This window comes from Cervus elaphus, chromosome 8 (assembly GCF_910594005.1).
Source record: "Cervus elaphus chromosome 8, mCerEla1.1, whole genome shotgun sequence".
Classification (NCBI taxonomy): domain Eukaryota; kingdom Metazoa; phylum Chordata; class Mammalia; order Artiodactyla; family Cervidae; genus Cervus; species Cervus elaphus.
The window spans coordinates 45,017,109-45,031,510 of NC_057822.1; positions in this window are offsets into that span (position 1 = coordinate 45,017,109).

Genomic DNA, 14,402 nt, shown 5'->3' on the forward strand with positions numbered 1-14,402 from the left:
CACCAGCCAATCAGGTCCTGAGAAGGAGGCGCAAAGCACCTTGGTTACCAGGAAGTGGGTCATGAAAGGGGTGGGACCTTGCCGTGGGCGACTAAAGGGGGCGTGGCCAGGCAAGCCAGGGCCCACCCAGCATGGGTGCAAAGGGCTTCTTTAGATTTTGAGCTGGTACTGTTACACTGTCTCCTAATGCGTTTAATAAAAAGGAGACTCCCCTTTGACAAAACCACGTTTTTCAATCAGATGTTTAAAAGGCTTGGCAGCCACCTGAAGCCTGTTGGAAAGTTTTCGTTGTTTATGAAGCTACTGTAAAACTGCCTGCCCACATTTTACCAGTTCTTCTGCATCTTTGCAGTACGCCAGCAGGGTTATTTAGTTTCCACTTAAAAGCTCTCTCCATTTTTTCTTTTAACTTTTCGAGGGGAATGCCGCAAAGAAATTTGAAATGCTGGATCTCATTAATACTTAGGTCTTATACTAATGGTTTGTTTTAGCTAAATATACAAGAATGGCATTTTCCGTTATTCACAATGACACAGGAATATGTATTATTCACTTTATGTTACAGGTGAATTAGCTTAGTTTTCTTTAACAAGTGACTTTCATAATCTGGAAAAACTAAACAGAGAATAAAACTTTCTCTTTGTATTAGTTTGAAAATGAAAATAGTTGGTTAAATCTAGGTTTTACTAGTTAATTATACAGTGATGTAATCAACTTTATAGCCATGTCAATATTTTGTTCATTTGGAAACATTTGAGACTCACAACTTTTCATTTTACTTTATAGAATCTAGATAAATGATGCAAACAATGGTTTTGAATTAGATCTTTAATGTATTTCAAGATCAGTCTCCAAAGATATCTAGCTGAGACTTCTGTAAGCAGAAAAGTATTTACTGATTGGCCACCTGCTAAAATTACAGTGAATACTATAGTAGAAACTTCAATAATAGTGGTTTAAAATGAAACTGATTATAGAAATCTCTGCATATCTAGAGGTTACCTAGCACTATGTCTTGTGTGCTCAGCTTGACACATTCAAGTGAGTTCAATTCAGTCGCTCAGTCATGTCCGACTCTTTGTGACCCAGTGGACTGCATCACGCCAGGCTTCCTTGTCCATCACCAACTCCCAGAGCTTGCTCAAATTCACACCATCCAACCATCTCATCCTCTGCTGTCCTCTTCTCCTCCTGCCTTCAATCTTTCCCAGCATTAGGGTCTTTTCTAATGAGTCAGATCTTCTCATTAGGTGACCAAAGAATTGAAGCTTCAGCATCAGTCCTTCCAATGAATATTCAGGACTGATTTCCTTTAGGATAGACTGGTTTGATATCCTTGCAGTCCAAAGAACTCTCAAGAGTTTCCTCTAACACCACAGTTCGAAAGCATTAATTCTTCAATCCTAATCTCATATCCATACATGACTACTGGAAAAACCATAGCTTTGACTAGACGGACCTTTGTTGGTGAAGTAATGTCTCTGCTTTTAACATGCTAGCTAGGTTAGTCATAGTTTTTCTTTCAAGGAACAAGCATCTTTTGATTTCATGGCTGCAGTCATCATCTGCAGTGATTTTGGAGGCCAAGAAAATAAAGTCTCTCACTGTTTCCATTGTTTCCTCACCCATTTGCCATGAAGTGATGTGACTGGTTGCCATGAGCTTAGCTTTTTTAACTAAGCCAGCTTTTTCCCTCTCCTCTTTCACTTTCATCAAGAGGCTCCTTAGTTCTTCGCTTTCTGCTGTAAGGGTGGTGTCATCTGCATATCTGAGGTTATTGATTCTTCTCCATGCAATCTAGATTCCAGCTTGTGCTTCATAGTCAGGCATTTAGCATGATGTACTTTGCATATAAGTTAAATAAGCAGAGTGACAATATACAGCCTTGACGTACTCCTTTCCCAATTTGAACCATTCCATTGTTCCATGTCTGGTTCTAACTGTTGCTACTTGACCTGCAAACACATTTCTTAGGAGGCAGATCAGGTGGTCTAGTATTCCCATCTCTTTAAGAAATTTTCACAGTCTGTTGTGAGCCACATAGTCAAAGGCTTTGGTGTGGTCAATAAAGCAGAAATAGATGTTTTTCTGGAGCTCTATGCTTTTTTTTGATGATCCAACAGATATTGGTAGTTTGATCTCTGGTTCCTCTGCCTTTTCTAAATCCAGCTTGATTGAACATCTGGAAGTTCTTGGTTCATGTACTGTTGAAGCCTAGCTTGGATAATTTTGAGCATTACTTTGCTAGCATGTGAGATGAGTGCAATTGTGTGGTAGTTTGAACATTCTTTGGCATTGCCTTTCTTTGGGATTGGAATGAAAACTGACCTTTTCCAGTCCTGTGGCCACTGCTGAGTTTTCCAAATTTGCTGGCATATTGAGTGCAGCACTTTCACAGCATCATCTTTTAAGATTTGAAATAGCTCAGCTGGAATTCCATCACTTCCACTAGCTTTGTTCATAGTGATGCTTCCTAAGGCCCACTTGACTTTGCACTCCAGGATGTCTGGCTCTAGGTGAGTGATCACACCTTCGTGGTTATCTGGATCATTAAGATGTCTTTTCTATAGTTCTTCTGTGTATTCTTGTCACCTCTTCTTAATATCTTCTACTTCTGTTAGGCCCATACTGTTTCTGTCCTTTATTGTACCCATCTTTGCATGAAATGTTCCCTTGGTATCTCTAATTTTCTTGAAGAGATCCCTAGGCTTTCCCATTTTATTGTTTTCCTCTATTTCTTTGCATTGATCACTGAGGAAGGCTTTCTTATCTCTCCTTGCTATTCTTTGGAACTCTGCATTCAGATGGGTGTATCTTTCCTTTTCTCCTTTGCCTTTCACTTCTCTTCTCAGCTATTTGTAAGGCCTCCTCAGACAACCATTTTGCCTTTTTGCATTTCTATTTCTTGAGGATGGTTTTGATCACCACCTCCTATACAGCATCATGAACCTCCATTCATAGTTCTTCAGGACTCTATTAGATCTAATCCCTTGAATTGATTTGTCACTTCCACTGTATCATCGTAAGGGATTTGATTTAGGTCATACCTGAATGGTCTAGTGGTGTTCTTTCTTCAATTTAAGTTTGAATTTGGCAATAAGGAGTTCATGGACTGAGCCACAGTCAGCTCCCAGTCTTGTTTTTGCTGACTATATAGAGCTTCTCCATCTTTGGCTGCAAAGAATGTAATCAATATGATTTGCTGCAAAGAATATAATCAATCCAATTTTGGAATTGACCATCTGGTGATATCCCTGTGTAGAGTCTTCTCTTGTGTTGTTGGAATAGGGTGCTTATTATGACCAGTGTGTTCTCAGGGCAAAACTCTGTTAGCTTTTGCCCTGCTTCATTCTGTATTCCAAGGCCAAATTTGCCTGTTGCTCCAGGTGTTTCTTGACTTCCTACTTGCATTCCAGTCCCCTATAATGAAGAGGACACCTTTTTTGGAAATTTGTTCTAGAAGGTCTTGTAGGTCATCACAGAACCATTCAACTTCAGCTTCTTCAGCATTAGTGGTTGGGGCGTAGACTTGGATTACCGTGATATTGAATGGTTTGCCTTGGAAAGGAACAAAGATCATTCTCTGACCCCGCGCATCAGAACAAGACCCAGATTGCCCTGTCCATGGCCCCACCCATCAGAATAAGACCCAGATTCCCTCACAGCCAGTCCCTCCCATCAGGAAGCTTCCACATGTTCCTTATCCTTATCCATCAGAGGGCAGACAGAATGAAAACCACCATCACAGAAAACTAACCAAACTGATCATACAGATCAGAGTTTTGTCAAATCAATGAAACTGTGAGCCATGTCATGTAGGCTCATCCAAGATAGATGGGTCATGGTGGAGAGTTCTGATAAAACGTGGTCCAGTGGAGAAGGCAATGGCAAACCACTTCAGTATTCTTGCCTTGAGAAACCCATGCACAGTATGAAAAGGCAAAAAGTTAGGACACTGAAAGATGAACTCCCTAGGTCAGAAGGTACCCAGTATGCTACTGGAGAAGAATGGAGAAATAACACCAGAAAGAATGAAGAGATAGAGCCAAAGCAAAAACAACACCCAGTTGTGGATGTGACTGGCGATGGAAGTAAAGTCCGATGCTGTAAAGAGCAATATTGCATAGGAACCTGGAATGTTAGGTCCATGAATCAGGGTAAACTGGAAGTGGTCAATCAGGAGATGGCAAAAGTGAACAGTGATATTTTAGGAATAAGTGAACTAAAATGGACTAGAATGGGTGAGTTTAACTCAGGTGACAATTATATCTACTACTGTGGGCAAGAATACATTAGAAGAAATGGAGTAACCCTCACAGTCAATAAAAGAGTCCAAAATGCTTGACGCATTAAGAGCTTAATATATTTTATTTTATTTTCAATTATTTTTATTAGTTGGAGGCTAATTACTTCGCAACATTGCAGTGGGTTTTGTCATACATTGACATGAATCAGCCATGGAGTTACATGTATTCCCCATCCTGCTCCCCCCTCCCACCTCCCCCCCCCCCCCCACCTGATTCCCCTGGGTCCTCCCAGTGCACCTGGCCCGAGCACCTGTCTCATGCATCCCACCTGGGCCGGTGGTCTGTTTCACCATAGATAATATACATGCTGTTCTCTCGAAACATCCCACCCTCGCCTTCTCCCACAGAGTCCAAAAGTCTGTTCTGTACATCTGTGTCTCTTTTTCTGTTTTGCATATAGGGTTATCATTACCATCTTTCTAAATTCCATATATATGTGTTAGTATGCTGTAATGTTCTTTATCTTTCTGGCTTACTTCACTCTGTATAATGGGCTCCAGTTTCATCCATCTCATTAGAACTGATTCAAATGAATTCTTTTTAATGGCTGAGTAATATTCCATGGTGTACATGTACCACAGCTTCCTTATCCATTCGTCTGCTGATGGGCATCTAGGTTGCTTCCATGTCCTGGCTATTATAAATAGTGCTGCGATGAACATTGGGGTGCACGTGTCTCTTTCAGATCTGGTTTCCTCAGTGTGTATGCCCAAGAGTGGGATTACTGGGTCATATGGCAGTTCTATTTCCAGTTTTTTAAGAAATCTCCACACTGTTCTCCATAGTGGCTGTACTAGTTTGCATTCCCACCAACAGTGTAAGAGGGTTCCCTTTTCTCCACACCCTCTCCAGCATTTATTGCTTGTAGACTTTTGGATAGCAGCCATCCTGACTGGCGTGTAATGGTACCTCATTGTGGTTTTGATTTGCATTTCTCTGCTAATGAGTGATGTTGAGCATCTTTTCATGTGTTTGTTAGCCATCTGTATGTCTTCTTTGGAGAAATGTCTGTTTAGTTCTTTGGCCCATTTTTTGATTGGGTCATTTATTTTTCTGGAATTGACCTTCAGGAGTTGCTTGTATATTTTTGAGATTAATCCTTTGTCTGTTGCTTCATTTGCTATTATTTCCTCCCAATCTGAGGGCTGTCTTTTCACCTTACTTATAGTTTCCTTTGTTGTGCAAAAGCTAAAAGCTTAATATATTTTATATGTACCTTATTTCAGAGTTCAGAGAACATAATGAACCAAACACTTTGTAAACTATAAAAAGCTCTTGAAAATATAACTTCTTATGTGTGTGCATGCTAAATCATTTCAGTTGTGTCCAACTCTTTGTGACCCTATGGACTATCGCCTGCCAAGCTCCTCTGTCCAATGGATTCTCCAGGCAAGAATACTGGAGTGGGTTGCCATGCCCTTCTCTAGGGGATCTTCCTGACCCAGGGAGCAAATCCACATCTTCTGACTTCTGCATTAGCAGGCAGATTCTTTATCACTAGCACCACCTGGGAAGCCCAAATTCTTATTATACACAACCATAAAGTCAAAAAGTGTAATTGAAAGGGCTGAATTTAACCTAATCTCAGCTTGTTTTAGGGGCTTCCCTGGTGGCTCAGATGGTAAAGAATCTGCCTGCAGTGTGGGAGATCTGGGTTTGCTCCCTTGGTTGGGAAGATCCTCTAGAGAGGGAAATGGAACCCACTTCAGTATTCTTGCCTGGAGAATTCCATGGACAGTACAGTCCATGGGGTCGCAAAGAGTTGGATATGACTGAGCAACTAACACTTTCACTTTCACCTTGCTTTTAGGTCATTTGCCTCTTGGATGGAGACAAGTAGGTAGAGCCATAAGCCCTGGACTAGCAGTGTGAAGATATAGTTAGTCGTATCTTGAATACACATTACCTTTGGGTTCTTTGTTGCAAGTTCCTATCCATAAAATAAACCAGTTAAATGAGCTCACAGTTGTGTTATGATACTTTACTGCAGAGGGCACTGATTTTGCTCCTCTCCCTCGATTTCAATTTTCATACTCATTAATTGCCAGATTTTCTCTTCCTAAGAGTAGACTCCAGTCCATTAGAATTTAATTGTACTGCAACCCTTCCTTGGCCTCCACCCCACACACACCAAAAAAGAAGGCAGAGGGAAAGGGAGAAGAGGAAAGCTTCCTACCAAACAGCAACAATGAACAATCCTCTTAAACATCTCCGCATTACTAAAACAAAAATCATCCAAGAAAAACAGTCCCTGAACAGGAGCAAATCAATAAGCCAATAAAGGTAGAGATAATGTATGTGCATTTTATTAAGCTATCTGATCTGATAGTCTTTATCAGTCTGGCAGGTTGAAAAATTAACCTAAGCTGATAGAAGCAGTAAAAGACACTGGGTTATTTAAAGCATTTCTGGAGAGGATACAGCTACGGGCTTGGAGAACAGGCAGGAACAAGGGCTCTTGGCAGCAGACAAGGCTCAGCCACAGTCACAGCCTGTGAGGATGCTGCTGATCCTGCATGGCGGCTGTGGCCTTGCGCGCTGCTCTTGGGACCATTGCTTCCACTGCCTCCGAGAAAAGCGGGCGTGCTGCGTTGCAGTGCTCCCTACCGCCGCTGCTTGGCTTCACTAGCTCCTGTTGCTAGGCCTGGGTCGCGTGTACCCGATTGGTCCGGCTTGGATTTCAGGCTACAAACGCTACCTGCAGGGGAGTCCTGAACATGCAGCCTGTATCCGGCACTGTCAGATGTTTAGTGATAGGCCATCCCTGCCTCCCACCTACACTTAGGAAGGGCATTTTGAGCTGGGCAGCCAAAAGCGTGACAAAAGTTTGTTTCAATATTTGATACTACCTTACGACAATCAGTATTTTTATCCTCATTAATGAAAAGACTTCCTGCTGTGCCAGGCGAGGGACAGGCAATAATTACAACCGCAGCGGATAACATTTATCAAGGGCTTACCGTTTCCTAAGCCCTATGTCAAGCCCTTTATTTGCCTTTTAAATTCCCATAGTGATCCCATGTGTAGTTATTATTATTTCCTTTCTGTGCTTAAGGAAGCTGAGGCACAGAATATATAAGTAACGTCTGTAAAGTTTAGTCAGCAATGCAGCTGGAATTGAAACCCAGGCAGTCTGGCCTAAGCCTCTTTCTGAAAGAGCAGAACTGACTTTTCATCTGACGCTTTGGTTTCAAGGGAGGATGTCCATCACGTGAATTTCACCAGGCTGCCTGCTTGCCAGCCTCCTTTCTCTTCAGTATACATTTTTGGGGAGTCTCTTTTGGCATTATCCTAGAGGTAGAGGTGAATGGGTTCAATGGGAAGATTATCCATTCCCATACATTTCCATAAGTAGAGGCTGGAGGTGATTTTAAACTATTTCTTTGGTTTAGGCAAGAACAGAGTGAGTGAGTGAAAGTCGCTCAGTCATGTCTGAGTATTTGCAACCCCATGGACCGTGGCCCACTAGGCTCCTCTGTCCATGGAATTCTCCAGGCCAGATTACTGGAGTGGGTAGCTGTTCCCTTCTCAAGGGGATCTTCCCAAACCAGGGATCGAACCTAGGTATCCTGCATTGCAGGAGGACTCTTTACTGTCTGACCACCAGGGAAACCCAGGGAAGGACAGGGAATATGGAATAGGAATTCTTCTTTCTGATCTGGGTATGTGTATCCGTGGAAGGAGACATCCCTGAGGAAGGACAGACTACTCAGGGGTTATGATGGGCTACCGTTTGTCCAGCGGCATAGCCTCTAGCAGCAGCTCTCACTGCACCTCTTCCACCTACATCTCACTAACCCACATGCTGGACTATGTTGAGAGAGAGGGAGAGGGTGAGGGCAGCGTCTCCTTCCCAACCTCTATACTGTGCCTCCACAGGAAACTCCAAAAAGGTCCAAGCATTTCTTTATTCAAGACTTCCAGTGATAAAGTCTTCCCTAGTGGCTCAGACAGTAGAGGATCTGCCTGCAGTGCGGGAGACCTGGATTCAATTTCTGGATGCAACTGGGAAGATCCCCTGGAGAAGGGAATGACCACTCTCTCCAGTATTCTTGCCCGGAGAACTCCATGGACAGAGGAGCCTGGCAGGCTACAGTCCATGGGGTCGCAAAGAGTCAGACATGACTTAGCAACTGACACTTGGGGTTTCCCAAGTGGCGTGAGTAAAGGGCCTGCCTGCCAACGCAGGAGATGTAAGAGAATCAGGTTTGATCCCTGGGTGGGGAAGATCCTCTGGAGATGGAAAAGGCAACCCACTCCAGTATCCTTACCTGGAGAATCCCATGGACAGATCCAAACCATACAAACCAGAGGTTTGGGGAAGGTTTGCAAAGTCAGCTGGTGTGGTCACTAGCTTTACTAACAGACTTCTATTCACATGTACTGTCCAACAACGTGGGGGCCCTGAAGCCCACATCGCCAGTGTTCTCTCCACGCAGACATTTCCCTGGGTCACAAGCGGTCTCTGTCCCCACACTTCCTTATCGATACCCCTTCTCCCTTCTGCTCCTCACTGCAAATGCAAAGGAAGAGCAGTTGTGGAAAACAATGAATTCTGCTATTTTCAAGTCCCTTTGGGTTAACTGTCCAAGTAGAAATGTCCGGCAGACACACGGGTATAAAACACGGAGCCTAGAAGAGATGTCTGGATTTGGGAGTCTGCAGTTAATGGTTATAGAAATCGCTGGAGTCAGTTAAGGAGGTAGAGTATGTGTAAGCAGAAAGAGGGGAGAAGATAGAACCCTGGAGAGCATCCACACAGGGAGGAAAGATGAAGGGCAACAAGAAAGGCAGTGAGGGGGAGGAGGAAGAGACATAGGCCTCATGGAGGAGCTCATTTCAAAGAGAACACAGACACTCTGTCTTTTGCAACTGGAGATGTGAGTGCAAACAGCCTCGGAGGTTAACAGTAAGGATGCAGCACAGAGGGTGCAGAGATGAGAGAGCAAACAATTCTTTGAGGATGAAAGAGAAGTGACAGTGGCTCCCGGGTACCGGGGCAGAGGGATGGTTTGTGTTCTTTGTATAGGCTGGAGGAAAGGTCAATAGGAAGAGAGAACGGACGATGCAGGAAAGAAGTGGGTCGTGATGGAGCAGACTTCCATGGATGCTACGCCGTGGGCTGAAGGGTTGCCTCTTCCCCTGAAGCAGGAAGAAAAGATGAAAGGCCTGATGTTGTAGACATAGATGAGTATGAAAGCAAAAGAGCTTTGTAAGCTTTCAAATTCATATAAAAGTAGCACTATTAACTATCATTTTTTTAAAAAACATTCACTTCCTTAAAAGGCCATCTCTACATTTAAAACATTTTGATGCCTTAATTTAGTAAAAACTAAGGTCAGGGACATTAAACAAGAACCAAAACTTTCCCGTCTCTGTACAGTTCCTCTAACAGAATGAAAGGAAATAGTTTGTGCCTAAAACTTTCAGCTGTTATCAAATCAACCATTATACAAAGTTAGGACGTCTTAAGATACAATTAGTTATAGAAATAAATATAAAAAGCACTGGTTTCAAACTGGGTTGCCGGCTGACTAAAGCACTGTAGAATTTGAGAGGTAAATACAGTGGATTGCAGATTTCTCCCAAAGTAAAAATGTAGATAGTGAATGTAAATAACCTCAAACAAATAGGGTCATCAAATCAAACTTTTCTCAGCCAAGGCAGGAGCCATAAGTAGCTAAATATTTATCATAACAGTTGACTATACAAAACTTTGCTACATTCACCCTTAAAGCAAATATGAAATACTTTTCTCAGTCAAAGGACAACACATAATTTTTTAAACTCACAAAACACATATTTCTCATTCTCAAAGACAGGAGACCTCCCTGACCACAGGTGAACAGAAAGGCCCCTTGGAAGTCAAAGAGAAGTGATGTCAAGGGATGCTCTACCCATAGGCCTTTGCAGTAGAATTCATCTTGGCTAAGAGATGTGTGCACACACATGGGAGGATCCTGAGATATGCTAAACATGAACTGTGAACAAGGCAAATAAAAATGATTAGCTAAAAGAAACCCCGGAAGAAATGCCCCATAAAAGTAACTTAAAATGCCATGAGGGTATGACTCAGCAACTCTCCCTCTGAGTCTGCCTGTGTGTCTATCCACACATGCTGTATACTCTGCCTCCAAATAAATCCTGTTCTTGTTTCACTACTTTCCATCTTTGTGGGAATTCTTTTCTCTAAAGCTGAAGGACCAGGGCCCTTGTCACTGACCACTGGTCTAGCAGTTAAGATTTGGTGCTCTCACAACCGTGACCCAGCCTCAATCTCTGGCTGGGAACCCAAGTCCCACTCCAAGCCATTGCAGGCTGAGGTCACCGGAGATCATTTCAAGGTGGATATTTAATTCTCTTTGGAGTTTCTGTTGTAGTTTTTTTTTTCTTTTCTGCTTTGGGGTAGTTTTTTTTGGGGGGGGGAAGCACTTTTTATTAGTTGAAGTTGTCTTGTTTTCTGTTTTCTTCTTGTAACAGTTTTGTGTATATTTACTCTGTTTTCATCTATTCATTTCAAAGATTTTTGAAAGGTTTTTCTTACTGGATGGTTCTGATGTGTAAGTGCATCTATGCACGTGTGTGTGAGTGATATGGGCTAAAGTGAAAGTGTTAGTTGCTCAGTCATGTCCTACTCTTTGAGACCCCATGGACTGTAGCCCGCCAGGCTCCTCTGTCCACGGAATTCTCCAGGCAAGAATATTGGAGTGGGTTGCCATTCCCTCTCCAGAGGATCTTCCCAACCCAGGGATCAAAACTAGGTCTCCTGCATTGCAGGTGAACTCTTTACCATCTGAGCTACCAGGGAAGCCCAGGGACTTAAGGGCTAACAACTGCATATTTTCACAGCTTTGGATCTCTTTTTTTCTTACTTGACCCTAAAATTTCCTTTTGCTTCTTTTCTTCTTTACCAGATTCCAAAAGGGGCCTCTCCATTCCTTTTTTACCTTCTATTCCAGAAGCAAGGGTTTTACACACTGTCCCCTTGAAGTACATCCATCTTTGCTTTTTAAAAACATATGCAAGTGTTTTGATTTACCAGGGTTCTTTCCCAGTATCTTAGCACAAAAGTGGACGTTCTCCTTTTTGTGGTTATCTTAGACCAATCATACAACCACCAGTAGTCTTCTCTTCTATGCATCTTCTCTGTACTGTCCCTTATTCCTGTGTAAGTTTGCAGCAGAATAAAGGGACACAGCTTGCTGAGATTTGGCGTTTATTTTTCTACTTCCAGATAATCTGAAGTTTGGGCATTCTCTTTTAGTTATGCAGATGACATGGGTTTTGTGCAGTTTTGTTATCTATTTTGTATTCAGTTTTATGGACAGTGAGTTCAGATTTATGCTGCAATGGCTGCTATTATCTTGGCTACTCAGGAATTCTACCCCTAGCGTTATTTTGATAGAAGTGTGGTCATGCTAGTGGTAAGAACCCACCTGCCAATGCAAGAGACTTTAGAGATGCAGGTTAGATCCCTGGATCAGGAAGATCCCCTGGAGGAGGGCATGGCAACCCACTTCAGTATTCCTGCCTGGAGAATCCCATGGACAGAGAAGCCTGGCAGGCTACAGTCCATGGGGTTGCAGAATCAGACACAACCGAAGTGACTTAGCACACATGCACATGCCCTCTGCACCAGAAATTTTTAAAAGAAAAACAAAGTAATTCACTCAGGTTTTGCAAATAAAGGAACAACCTCATTCTCTTTCCAATACTTTGTCCTGGCTTGGAGGAAGAGGGTTGCTTATGGTTTGGAAATCTTTTCCTGAAGGATGAACATAAAGTTATTTACTTCTCAAATATGACAAATCCCTATCTTTCCCATTCCAGGAAGATTCAGAAGAGGAGGGTAGTCTTGAGCCTGATCAGGTCTGTGACTCAAGCTCTTCCTATCTCCCTTCTCCTCAAGCGCCTATGCATCAGAGCTAGGATTGTCCTTTACTCCTGGGAGAGCTGGTGGAGGGAACAGTCACCCAAAGGCTTTCCTAATGCTTGGGTTCCTTGTAAGACCTGCCCATTCACTCCGTTTACCATAGAATTGGGAGCAGCCAGAGGGTGACCTCAATAACTACTGAGGCCATCCAATACTGCTAAATATCTGGATTTTGGCTTTAACTTTGAACTAATAGAACATTAGGACTGTTCTCATCATGGTTCACATCCCTGTCTACCTTAATCCTCCCAGTAATTCCAAACCCTCAAGCTGTCCACTGTCACCTGAGGTTCTATTCCCATAGTGCCAGTATGTCCATCACTCTGAGCCAATCCCCCACTCTTTCCATTCCTCTAAAACACTTCCACTGAGCCCTTTAAAATTCTCCTTTTTAATATGTCCCATTTTTTTTTTTTAAATGAGAGTTCTCTGCTTCTAGTGTCTGCTTCTCCCATTTGAACAGAAGTAGGCAAATTCTGACCCATGGGTAGCCCACACTCTAAGCATGGTTTTTACATATTTAATAGTTTTGTTAAATATTCAAGAATATTTCATGACACATGAAAATTACATGAAATTCAAATTTCAGTATCCATAAATAAAACTGGAACACAGTCACTCTCATTCGTTTATGTATTATCTATGGTTGCTTTAACACTACAACAGCAAAGTTGAGTAGTTATGTACGGCCCACAAAGCCTAAAATATTTACAGACAAGGTCTTCTGACAACTGCACTAGAATGGAAATGCCATGAGACATTAGGTCAGGGACATTGATCAGGGACATTGTTTAGTCCTTTACTTCCAGGGCCTACTTCATAGTTCTGTTGTGGTTCAGTTGCTCAGTCGTGTCTGACTCTTTGCGACCCCATGGACTGCAGCATGCCAGGCCTCCCTGTCCATCACCATCTCCTGGAGTTTGCCCAAATACAAGTCCACTGCACCCTGGACATGACAACAGACAATATAATTATTAAGCGCTAGTTAACTAGTTCATAGCTAGCACTCAATAATTACAGGTTGAACAAACCTTCTCCCTCTCCTGCCTACTATCCACATTTGAGGGGTAGGTGGGCTTATCTCATGCTTATTCCCTTCTAAGACCCAGCTAGAAAAATTAGGAATCAATTATTATTGAGTCCAGGAAAGTACTTTGAGAATAGTACTGTGTTTTATCCATTTTGAAATACCTCGCAAAGTCTCTTGCCCAAGGTAGATTGCACTTGGAAACCAAAAGCACTCTTGGGGTTACTGTTAAGAGAAAATTAGTGCATGCAAAGAACCTCATTAGAAGAACCTCAGGTGTACAGAAGTATTCAATAAATGTTTGCTCCTGCCTCAGTGTTCCTTTCTGTAACAGGAATAACAATACAGGACTGTCACACAGCTAATTTAAACAAGAATGCTCTGTGTGAAACAGCTTTGTAAGCCATAAATACCATCCAAAGGCACAAACATTCCACTGCTTGGCATTGCATTGAGCAGCCCAGTTTGGAGGGAAGGGCCTTCATCTAGAGGTGAGAAAACCTAACTCAGCCTCTTACCACTATGAACTGACCCTCAGTCAGTCAGTCAGTTCAGTCGCTCAGTCGTGTCCAACATTTGCAACACCATGAGCCACAGCACGCCAGGCCTCCCTGTCCATCACCAACTCCCGGAGTTTACCCAAACTCATGTCCATCGAGTCGGTGATGCCATCCAGCCATCTCATCCTCTGTCGTCCCCTTCTCCTCCTGCCTCCAATCCCTCCCAGCATCAGGGTCTTTTCCAATGAATGAATTCTTTGCATGTGGCCAAAGTACCAGAGTTTCAGCTTCAGCATCAGTCCTTACAATGAACACCGGACTGATCTCCTTTAGGATGGACTAGTTGGATCTCCTTGTAGTCCAAGAGACTCTCAAGAGTCTTCTCCAACACCACAGTTCAATAGCATCAATTCTTTGGCGCTCAGCTTTCTTCATAGTCCAACTCTCACATCCATACATGACCACTGGAAAAACCATAGCCTTGACTAGACGGACCTTTGTTGGCAAAGTAATATCTCTGCTTTTTAATATGCTGTCTAGGTTGGTCATAACTTTCCTTCCAAGGAGTAAGCGTCTTTTAATTTTATGGCTGCAATCACCATCTGCAGTGATTTTGGAGCCCAGAAAAATAAAGT